This window comes from Nylanderia fulva, unplaced genomic scaffold (assembly GCF_048542155.1).
Source record: "Nylanderia fulva isolate GAGA-0341 unplaced genomic scaffold, ASM4854215v1 Scaffold89, whole genome shotgun sequence".
Taxonomy (NCBI): domain Eukaryota; kingdom Metazoa; phylum Arthropoda; class Insecta; order Hymenoptera; family Formicidae; genus Nylanderia; species Nylanderia fulva.
This window is the reverse complement of record NW_028191015.1, coordinates 234403-245715: the sequence shown is the minus strand read 5'-3', so window position 1 is coordinate 245715 and position 11313 is coordinate 234403. Positions and strand designations below refer to the sequence as shown.

General features: G+C 36.0%; 1 long non-coding RNA gene and 1 pseudogene across 1 annotated transcript; both read left to right on the top strand.

Moving 5' to 3' along the window:
* The first annotated feature begins 505 nt into the window (after window positions 1-505).
* Window positions 506-6268, top strand: LOC146719715 (uncharacterized). Its single transcript, XR_014926363.1, has 2 exons — window positions 506-724; window positions 6065-6268. It is a non-coding gene; the product is annotated as an uncharacterized LOC146719715 (long non-coding RNA).
* A 2532-nt stretch (window positions 6269-8800) lies between these two features.
* On the top strand, window positions 8801-11023 carry LOC114944020 (uncharacterized; annotated as a pseudogene).
* Window positions 11024-11313: the final 290 nt, after the last annotated feature.

Genomic DNA, 11313 nt, shown 5'->3' with positions numbered 1-11313 from the left:
ATTTTAAAGGTGCAAGGTTTAATTTTATCACTAGTTTCCATGTTTTCTTGGAAAAGTGTAGTTGTCCGATTTGCTCGAAATATATCCCTGGACTGTGCTCGAACTCTGTTATCTTATACAGTTGATTCTTCTCACTTTCCTTTCCGAGTACTGCAGCGTTGCAGGCTAAGAGTGAGAGTGCCCTGTAATGATATACATATAATTTTTCTTACTACTTTGTTCTTGATCTTGAATATGCTTTCGTTTGCAATTTTTTATCAAGCAAGAGGGGCGTTCGGTCTATATGTCTCCTGTCGTCCCTTTAGTCTTATGACAACCTTTGATTTATTACTATCGTTGCGTCTTCAAAAAAAAAATGGTTGTTTCCGACATGTGGTTCGATTGTTCGCGATGCCATGTGGAGTTTGTGCCCTGGTGGGAACCGCTATGCTTCTCGTGTTTGAGATTTCTTCGATGTGTGGGCCCAGTTGTGGGGCCCGCATTGCCGACCAGCCGTTTCGAACGGGCTTTGGGGGCTGTCGCAAGATATGCGGCTAGCTCTTTTCCATTTTCTTTACACGTAAGTGTAAATGTGAGGTCTGGTGTGCGCGTTGTGCGCGAAGTTGCTTTGGTGCCTCCCGAGGAGGGATTTATGATTCCGGCCATGCAGACTTTGAGAGCTTTGCAAGAGGGGCGGCCTCTTCCTTATGGGCGTTTATGTCGCGAGGACGAAGCAGACAATTAGGTAAGTCCTAATTTTCAATAAATAATTTTAATCTATTTGTGTGTATGCGTATCGCTCTTCTTCCTTTTTTACTGTGTAATTTACGCTTGAATTTTTTTCTATTATTGTATACGGTCCTGCCCATAATGCGTCTAATTTCTTGGATCGTCCGCGTCGGAGTGTCTCGTCGTATACGAGTACTTTGTCGCCTATTTTAAATTCGGTTTCTTTCGCGGATTTATCAAAGTATTCTTTCGATTTTATTTTTTCCTCTTTAATATTTTCTTTCGCAAGTTGATTTGAGGCACGTATTCTTTCCCTTAGTTCCTGTAGATAGTCATCGTAATTATACGTCAGTTTAGGCGGTTTTGTTAGTGCCGTCGGTAGTTCGACTTGTCGTCCATATATTAGTTCAAAGGGGGTATATCCCGTAGCTGAATGAGGAGTGGTATTATATGTAAACATTGCGTATGGCACCCATTCATCCCAGTCGGTTTGGTCAGCATTTATATATTGTCGCAAATATTCGGCTAATGTGCGGTGCGATCTTTCTAATGCTCCATTACTCTCGGGGTGATACGCGGTTGTTTGTATCTTTTTTATTCTTAATAATTTGCATATATTTTTAAATACTTCGCTCATAAAATTTGTGCCTAGGTCTGTTAAAATTTTTTCGGGAATGCCGTGTTCGAAAATTATTTTTGTAACGAACTCTTTCGCGACGGTATTTGCTTCCTGATTTGCGATCGGTATCGCTTTACTGAGTTTCGTCAGGCTATCCTGAAATGTTAGTAAATATTTGTTTCCGTTAGTGGTAACTGTTAACGGTCCGACGATATCTAATGCACATTTTTCAAATGGTTTATTCGGAGTATCTGTGATTACGAGGGGTGCTTTTATTCGGCGCGATAATTTATTTTTTTGGCAGGATTTGCATTTTGCGATATATTGTTCGACATCTTTTGTCAATCCTGGCCAGTTATAGTTTAATCGAATTCTTTTGATTGTTCGTTCGATTCCTTGATGCCCTCCTGTGGGTGCATCGTGATATTCATAGAGTATTTGTTTCTTTTCCTCTTCAGAATATTTCCTTGTATTATCTGCGAATTCTTCCTCTTCTTTTTCTTCTTCGTCTTCTTCTAACGTGAAGATTCTATTTTTTGTCTCCTCGTTGATATCTCGGGTTACTTGTCGGCTTAGCGCGTCGGCATTCGCGTTTGCTCGTCCGGCCTTGTGTATGATTTCATAATCATATTCCTCGAGTTTCAGTCTCCAACGGATTAATCTAGACCCGGGGTCAGTTACATTGAATAGCCATATCAAGGGTTTATGATCGGTAATTATTTTAAACTTTGTGCCATAAATGTATGGTCGAAAATGTTTAACAGCCCATACAATTGCCAATAGTTCCTTCTCCGTAGTATTATAATTTTGTTCCGCGCGAGATAATACTCGGCTGGCGTATGCGATAGGTCTATCCTTGCCTACCGTTCCTTGTGATAGTACGGCTCCGATTGCATAGTCCGAGGCATCGGTAGTCACGTTGAATTCTTCATTGAAATCCGGATACTTTAGCACTGGCGCTGTCGTTAATTTTTCTTTCAATTTTTCAAACGCGATTTGTTGTTCGTTTTTCCATTCGAACGTTTCCGTTTTCTTCGTTAATTTTGTTAACGGTTTTGCGATTCGCGAAAAATTTTCTATAAATTTCCGGTAATAACCCGCTAGTCCGATAAACGATTGTACGTCTTTTACTTTCCGTGGTGTCGGAAAATTTTTTACCGCCTCTAATTTCGACGGATCTGGCAGTATACCGGTTTCGGAAATAATATGTCCAAGGTATATTACCTCTTTTCGTAAAAATTCGCATTTGTCAGGCTGTAGTTTGAGACTATGTTTCCGTAGGCGTTGTAATACTTCCGCGAGTCTTCTGTTGTGATCCTCTAAACTGGATCCGTATATAACGATGTCGTCGAGATAAACGAGACATCGGAGTCCTTGTATCCCGGTTAGCACTGAGTTCATGAGTCGTTGGAAAGTCGCAGGCGCGTTTTTAAGTCCAAACGGCATTCTATTAAACTCGTAGTGTCCGTAGGGAGTCGAGAAGGCTGTTTTATTTTTGTCGCGCTCGGCCATCGGTATCTGCTGATATCCAGATGCAAGGTCGAGCGTCGTAAAATACTTCGCGTTTCCCAGCTGATCCAAAATATCGGTAATATTCGGCAGTGGGAATGAGTCGCCTATAGTCAATTCATTTAACTTTCGGAAATCGACTACTACTCTTAATCGCGGTTTGCCTGTTGCGTCAGTCTTTTTTGGCACTACTAATAACGGTGCATTCCACTGGCTAATGCTTGTACTAATAATTCCGTCTTTTAGCATTTCCTGTACTTGTTTGTTCACTTCTGATTTGTGTTTTTCGGGAAGGCGATACGGTCTCACATTGACGGGTGAGGTATCGACGCGCGTGCTTATCTCGTGTTTTAACGTTGCTGTGCATGACAGTGGTTCTCCGCTTAAATAAAACACGTCGCTATATTCTTCGCATATTTTCTGTATCGCTTTCCTTTCTTCCTCGTTTAAATGCTTTGTGTGTAACAATTGTCAAATTCGTTCGTCACGCGTTAATTGATTCGGAGTCTCGTCTATATGTATCGTGTACAATTCGTGCGCGTTATCTTCGCAAGCGTCTTCTACGGTTACGAGAGGGTGTGTGTATCTCGACCGGCTCATCAGTTGTATTAATTACACTGATGGGACATTGGTAATTCTTCGGTTCTACCAAACATCGTCCGATATAGATTCCTGGGGCGGTTTCTTTGGCTCGAATGATCCCTGTCTTATTATCATTTGTTATCGCGTGTATAATTGTTTAACTACGCGGCTTTAAGATAATTTTGTTGTACGGTTGCAATTTTAGGACGGCGTTTCCGATTTGTAATTCGCGTTTTTTGTAATCGCACGTGACTTGCTGCTTCTGAAGAAAGTCGATTCCTATGATCCCGTCATATTCCATTGGAAAATCATCTTTCACGACGTAAATCGCGTGTTTTATCTTGTTTCCGTTTAGCTCAATTGTCGCGTATATTTTTCCGATCGTCTTTGCTTTATGACCGGTTATTCCAACGAGGGTTATTTTATTATTGTAAATTTCGGTCTCGCCCTTTAAGTGTTTCACTTTTATCAATGAAATCGTAGCTCCCGAATTGTAAAGCATATTTAATCTTCCGCGTTTTGCTTCTCGCATAGGCAGAGTAATTATATTTAAACTCGCTCTTTCTCTCGGCGTTCGGCGCACGTGTGTCACCTGATATTCGAGCGCGCGAGTCTTCTTAATCTTATCTCCGCGCTCTCCGTCTTCATCGCTGCTACGTTCGGACTCGGAATTTCTCTCCTGCCGGATTCTTTGATTATCTATTTTATTAATACTTCGCGGTTTTTTTCGATCCTCTGGCTTGTTCCGTGGGGGCGTATTATTTTTCGGTCGTCCGTTTAATTCCCAACATTCTTTGCGGTTATGTCCACGTTTTTTGCAATGGTTGCAAAATTTTTCGATGGCGGATACGCGCGAGGATTTTTCCGGTTTCGGCAGAACGTTGATTGTGCTACGACAGTCTCGTCCGTAATGTCCGGGTTTTCCACATCTATAACATTGTCCCGTCGTTCGCTGTCCTGACCGCGTTGATTCAGGCTTATTTAGCGAGGAATTAGTTGCCCGTGACATGCTAGGTCCGATAAATCTCTCTTCCGCGCTCGCGCCGGCTATCGCTTCTTGAAGCGTCATATATCGTTGTGAGCGTACGAGTACTTTTAAGTCGCTTCGTAGCCCTAATTGAAAATTTAATAATGCTTGGGTTTGGATCGTTTGTAAGATAGTGCGTTTCTCTGAGCTCGTTTGGTTTTCTCCCTCTATCATTGAATCGTATAAATTCATAGCGAGCTGGTCGACGCGTTGCCCGAAATTTTGTGTTGTCTCATTATATTTCTGCTTTAGCGAATTAAATTCTAATTGCAAGTGGGCAGTACTTTGCTTGCATTGGTATGCGGTCTCTAGTTGTTGCTTTAATTCTTCAAACGTTTGTATGTCTCGCGTTTCGAAGACTTGCATGGCTTTACCTTTTAATTTAGTAAATAGTATGCCCTGTATCAGAGACTCTTCGTCTCCGGGATGTATGTTTTGCATTGTATATGTGCATGCGTTTAGAAATTCCTGAAGGCGGTGTCGCGATGTACCGTCGAATTCGGGTATCATCATTCGCGCTTCTTTTAGAGACATATTTTGTCGTGCAGTACTCCGTCGATTTCGTACGTCGCTCAGTCCGTCCGTAAGTCATACGAGGCTCGTAATCGGACTCCCGCTGTTCGTCTGTGTGTGTGTATGCCTGTGCGGCTTCTATCCTATTCATACGTGTGTTTAGTGTATGTAGCTCTGCATGTATCGCTTGTATTATATTAAGCATTTGTGAAGTTTCTCCGAGCGCTACGACGGAGGGTTGTTGTGACGTGACGTCTAAATTCTGTCCCATTTGTGCAAGGGTTTGTCGGAGTATGCTTATTTCGGCATCTATTGCGGTTGGCGGAATAGTTGCGTTCGCGTTTGTATTTTCTGCCATATTTATTTCGCTATAAATTTCTTCGGGATCGAATATTTCGCTGTCGTATGACGTTAATGAAAATTCTCTTCGCGAAGATACTCTACTCGGAGTTCGGCTGATATACGGTCGCAATCGACGCGGTTCGTTTTGAGTTACTTGAACGGAGTCGCTTGGATTTTTTGCGAATATACTCGCGTCAAAACTAGTAAACGGAAATTCTCGTTCGTTTATTACGTTCGGAGGTAACTCGGTATTATTTTCGTTTGTCAAGTCGCTGTCTAAATTTCTACGAACGCTTTCGAGATTTTGCGCAGTTAAAGGCAATACTCGCGTCGTTAACCGTACAGGTGTACTATGCAACCACGATTGGTTTTTAATCGCTTGTCGGGGTGTTTCGTCACCTTCCGACATTCACGCTATCAAATAAATTCGGACTTACAGTATTACGGCTCGCATCGTTACGCTCTATACGGGTCGGCTGCTGCTGCTGCAACTCGATCGCTCGTGGGCTGATAACGGCGGCTCCGTGTTGGTGATAGATACGGCGGGTCGTCGCTCGTGTTGATGCGCTGCCCGTGAGGTTGTCGTAGGTCGGCGTTGTCCTTGGACGTCGGCGATCCTTTTCGATTCTCTGCTGCTTATCACTCGTTGCACTGTTTATGTTGTCTGCTCTCTCGTTCTCTCCTAGTCGTGGCTTCTGCTTATTTCCGTCAGAGTTACTGACGTGCCCGTCTAACACTTGTTATAATTGTATGTGTTTTTACAGGTCTTCGCCGCTGTGAAGATTTTAGAGACGACGTCGGCCCTGCGGCTGAGATCCCACCGCTGCCACCAAATTGTTGTGCCTCCGGGAAGGCACGGAAAATTTTGGGGTCTCAGTCGACTGAAGGATGAGGATCCTAGGATCGGCGGGCGTCTCCACTTTGATTAACTTCGCTTGTGTATTTGAATAAATCTTTTATTTCGCTTATTTCTTGAGTTGGATTAATTATGTATAATCCCACCTGGGTGATTAGTTAGGTGTGCTCGCTCTCGATAATCGGATTACAGGTGATAGTTATATTCTGCGGCTTGTCTTCGACTCCTAGTTAGGTTCTAGTTAGCGACTCGACCTTTTGGATTTTCGTTAGCGACTGCCTTCGTCGCCTCGCTTTCCGTTCGCGGTGGTCTCCTGCCCTTTTCTACATCTTTCGGGGGAAGATGTAGAGAAGCTCTTTCATTGGCTAATTTTTATTCACACACTTTTTATCTAGGTGCAAGCGAAGCAGGTTGATTCTTCGCTTGCGGTCCGCGGGTTTCGGCGTAACGCTTATGTTTCATCGCGTTTGCGTCTTTTCGCGATAAGCGCTTTGCGAGAGCGTGAGAACGTTTCTCAAATGATTATATAATAGCTGACTTACTAATTTATTATTAAAACTATGTTAATATAATATAATATAATATAGTTATAGTCATTCGGACTATAACAAAGTTGTCGGAGGATTTCCTTGGCTTCCTGGAGGGTAGAAGCTGCAGACAGGATGTCGTCCATGTAAACGTCGGAGCGGAGGACCGCGGCTCCCTCAGGATGACGATCGCCTTCGTCCACGGCGAGCTGGTGCAGCGTGCGGATGGCCAAATATGGAGCGCAGGCTAAGCCGTAAGTTACTGTAGTCAGCCAATATTCCTTGATCTCGGTCTCTGAATCCTTCCTCCATAATATCCTTTGCACACTGTAAAAAAATTCAGTAAATTTACACAAATAATAGATGTAAAAATTACATGACTAGTCTGGTAAATATAAAAAATCATGTAATTTTACAGAAATTATGTAATTCCACAAAAATTATGTATATTTGTCTTTTATTGTGTAAATATATCTTGTTTTACATGGAAACTTACGAAATAATGTAATATTTTAAATATTTTATGTAATTATCGAAATTTTTGTAATATTATGAAATACAACCGTAATATTCTAAATCGTGTGGTATATCCGTATGCCATGCGCGCTATATTACGCGATCATAGGTGGAAGTGGGGAGCGCTGTTGTCGCATTTCCCGCTTTTTGGCAATCACGTCGCGACATGTTACTGTTCTTATTAACTGATCAACAGTGATGCGTATATCAAGTACGTCTTACGAGTGTATATTACGAGTGCGTATTAGAGTGTCTCTCCGCACAAGAAAAGGAAGAGATCCATTTTTGTCTACTTGCCTTCTACGTTTCAACTTTCTACAAGAAAGGTAACTATAATATTTTATTAATTTTCTTCGAAACACGTACAATAGGTTAATCAGCAAAGGGAAAAATAGTAGGTCTTTTGTACATAGACTTTAATAGTGAAATTATTTAATATATTTATATTTATATTAAATTTAAGTCTTTTATGTATATACTCGCGATTCCTTGTTTGATATTCATTCATTTCGCGCACAAATATTGTGAAAAAATGTTTCATATGGCATGTGAAAAAATGTTTTATATGGCATGTGCTAAATTCTTACACAGTATATATACATGGCTATAGAAACAAAAAATGTAATCTAAAAATATTACATACTAGTATAATTTTTATCTAGTCGCAATCGCGTTAATTCCATCGCATTGTTTAGATCAGCTATTTTTTGTACAATTAACGTAACCTAAAATCATAGTGTTTTGTTTATTAATAGTTCGACCTGACTTGTCGATAAAAAATTGTTTCTGTACACGTTTCGGCTTTAGGGTACGGGCCCTTCTCAAGTGTTATTAGGTATATCCTAAAATATTATATGTATATAATTAATGATATATATTTATGATGTTATATATAGGTGCGCATGTGAACGTGATACGTTGCAATATCATTTCTACAAGACTGAAGGAAAAAAATAATCTGTATTATATTATTATTGTTCAAAAGTTTCAATTTAAAAAAAAGGTAAGCTCGATAGTTTATTTATTTAATTATTTTGAGATCTATATTGCAAAAGTTGCAAAAAATTCATCGATTTTTTTTTATTGAATTTTGACACTAAATATGACAAATATTATTATAATACACACACACAATATCAACTCATATATAAAACATTTTATGTGCATATGCTTTTATATTTTTATATTCAATGTTTTGTAATTAGTTAAATTCAATATAATTGTAAATGTATTATTTTTTCGTAACTAAAACATATTACTAAATCATTAATAATTTATACAAAAAAATTGAATAATTTTTGGATATCTTGAATATAATTTAATACAAAATAATGACTATATAAGAGAGAATATAAAAACACAACACATATAATTATTTTCTGAGTTAATGAACATATACTATATATAAAATATTTATATTTGATAGTTTTATTTTCGTTTTTAATAATTCTATGTATTAAATGTTACAGTGTTATTACTTTTGGAATATATCTAAAATTTCCTTCATAAATCCAATTTTTTCCTTCCTTTGATATACAATTTTTTGATTAATAATGTTCAAATGTTTAATGTGCAACTGTGTATTTTCATTTATACTTTTGTACAATAAGCACCAAATTCTTCATAAAGACATGCCGTATTTAAAAATAATTTGTCTGTTCAAAAATTGTAGGCAACAATTTAATAAATATCTCAATTTTAAGAAACATATTTTTAGACAGCATTCAACAGATAAAAAACAAACATGCATAACTTATTGTTGTAAAGAAAGAAATTGCAATGCTCATTTTAACGATAGATTAAATTTTAATAAACATTTATATAAACATATAAGACAAAGTAAAATTGGGATTTATTGCGGATATCCAGCTTGTTCTACTAATAAAATTTTCAAAACAGTCAGCACTTATACAGTACACATATGTAGACATCATCCAAGTGATAATTTTGATAAGCAATTTGTTACTAATAAAGAATTGATAAATTTTGATACCAATAATTTTGATACCAGTAATTTTGATACCAGTAATAATGACAATCTTTTTTTGCAAAAGGAAAGTTTAAATCAATTTTTGTGTGATGTGAACAATAATGAAAAAGCTATAGCACAATTATATTTAAATTTGACTACAAAATATTTCCTAACAGAATTTGCTCTACAAGCTGTAATAGATGGTATGTCATCTATATTTACACTTATTCAAGAACACTTTATTACAACTTTAAATGAAAGCGATCTTAAAGACGATATAAAAGAAAAAATTAAAGATATTTTTCAACGTAGTTATTCTTTCTTTTTAAATGTTCATAATCCTATAAATGGTTGTCTTCGAAATACACATTCGAGGAAAACATATTTTAAACAAAATTTTCAATGTCGATAAATATCCACAAATTTTCAAAGATATGGATGAGGATGGCAGATGTTTTGGAGACGGATCTCATTCAATATATTTAAAACTTCGAGACCGAAATTCTTATTTAAATAGACCACATATGAAAAGATGTCTAAGTCAAAGTTTAAATATACCTCTAAAAAAACAAAAAAAAGTATTATCTGCTAAAGCTGGATGTAATAATTGGCAGCCAGAAAAATATATTGACACAGAAACAGAAGAGACAATAGAGGACAAGGCTAAATTTCTACGTCAAATAGTTCACGATGATTCATCAAGCGATCCTAAGATTCAACATAAAATTAATTTGTATCTTGAAGCTACATATCCGGCGCAAAGATTGTTTCTTAATGATGTCTATAAAACACCTACTATTGAAGATGTTAAAACTACATGGCCAATTCTTTAAAAAAAAAAATATATGTTTTGGCATTACGAGCAATTAATGGGACATTCAGTAGATCTTCTAAAGCAAGAAATCTTAAAAAAAACAAGACAAAATACTTATTTATGGACAGCATAAAAAATATAAAGATATCATTAATTCAAATAATCCTACAGAGTTAAAATTGATAAAAATTATTATGAAACATTTTAAAGAAGATTTTCAAGAATTATTTAAAACATATCCTGTAAATATTTTTTAAATATGTTTTGTGTTTAATTTTTTTATGAATGTGTCAAATTTACATTTTATTAACTAAAGTTAATTTATTAAACAGGAAGCAACACCCTTGGAAAATATAGAACCACCAGTTGTAGCACCATGTATTATAATCATAGGTAATTTCGCTATATAATTGTATTAATTATATTTTGACTTTATAGTATAGTAAATTAATATATATTTGTGACTGCTCTAATTATCATATATTTAATTATTACAGATGATCCAGCATGTCGAATGTTTTATTTATATATAGAAAAATTATTGATTGAAAGGACATATTGCTTTTATGAAGCCTTAAAAATGTTGATGTCTGTATATTACATTTTCAATATGGAATATCCCAAAAATAGTACATGTACCTTAGAATTTTTACAAAAATATTTTTTAAATATTCATCCAGCTTGTGGTTCAAAATCTCATAAGGTGTCAACAAAATACAAAGTATTGTCACTTTTTAATAAATTGAGAAACATATCAGATCAAGAAAATATTGCTACAGATAACATGTAACAAACATAAAATAAAAGTAAGCATTATTCATATTAAAAAATTATGATATACGTTATTTATATTAAATATGTAATACACTTTATATCTTTATACATTTTAATACTTGTTTTATAATCTGTACTATTTTTATTTGTTTCAGATTTCTACAAAAGTAGAAATATAATCTATTACCACTATATTCTATATTCTATGTGAAAGTCTATAAAAAGCTTCATATGAAGATCAAAATAAAAACCACTTGAAAACACGCTACATATATTATTTTGCAATGAGAATCTCTTGGTGATTATACTAATAATTCGATGACTTCGAAGAAACAATGATTTTGGTTATAAAGTATATAACAATATCTATATTACAATATTTTTTACTGTTGTAAAATTATAATGTGAGTTTATTTTTTTTATATTTTTAAATATAATTTATTAATATATTTTTGTTTTGTAATCTCAAATATAAAGAATTTATTTTCGTTAGTTATTCTTAAATATATAATTAATATATTTATTTTTATATTACTAAATACATATAATTAATG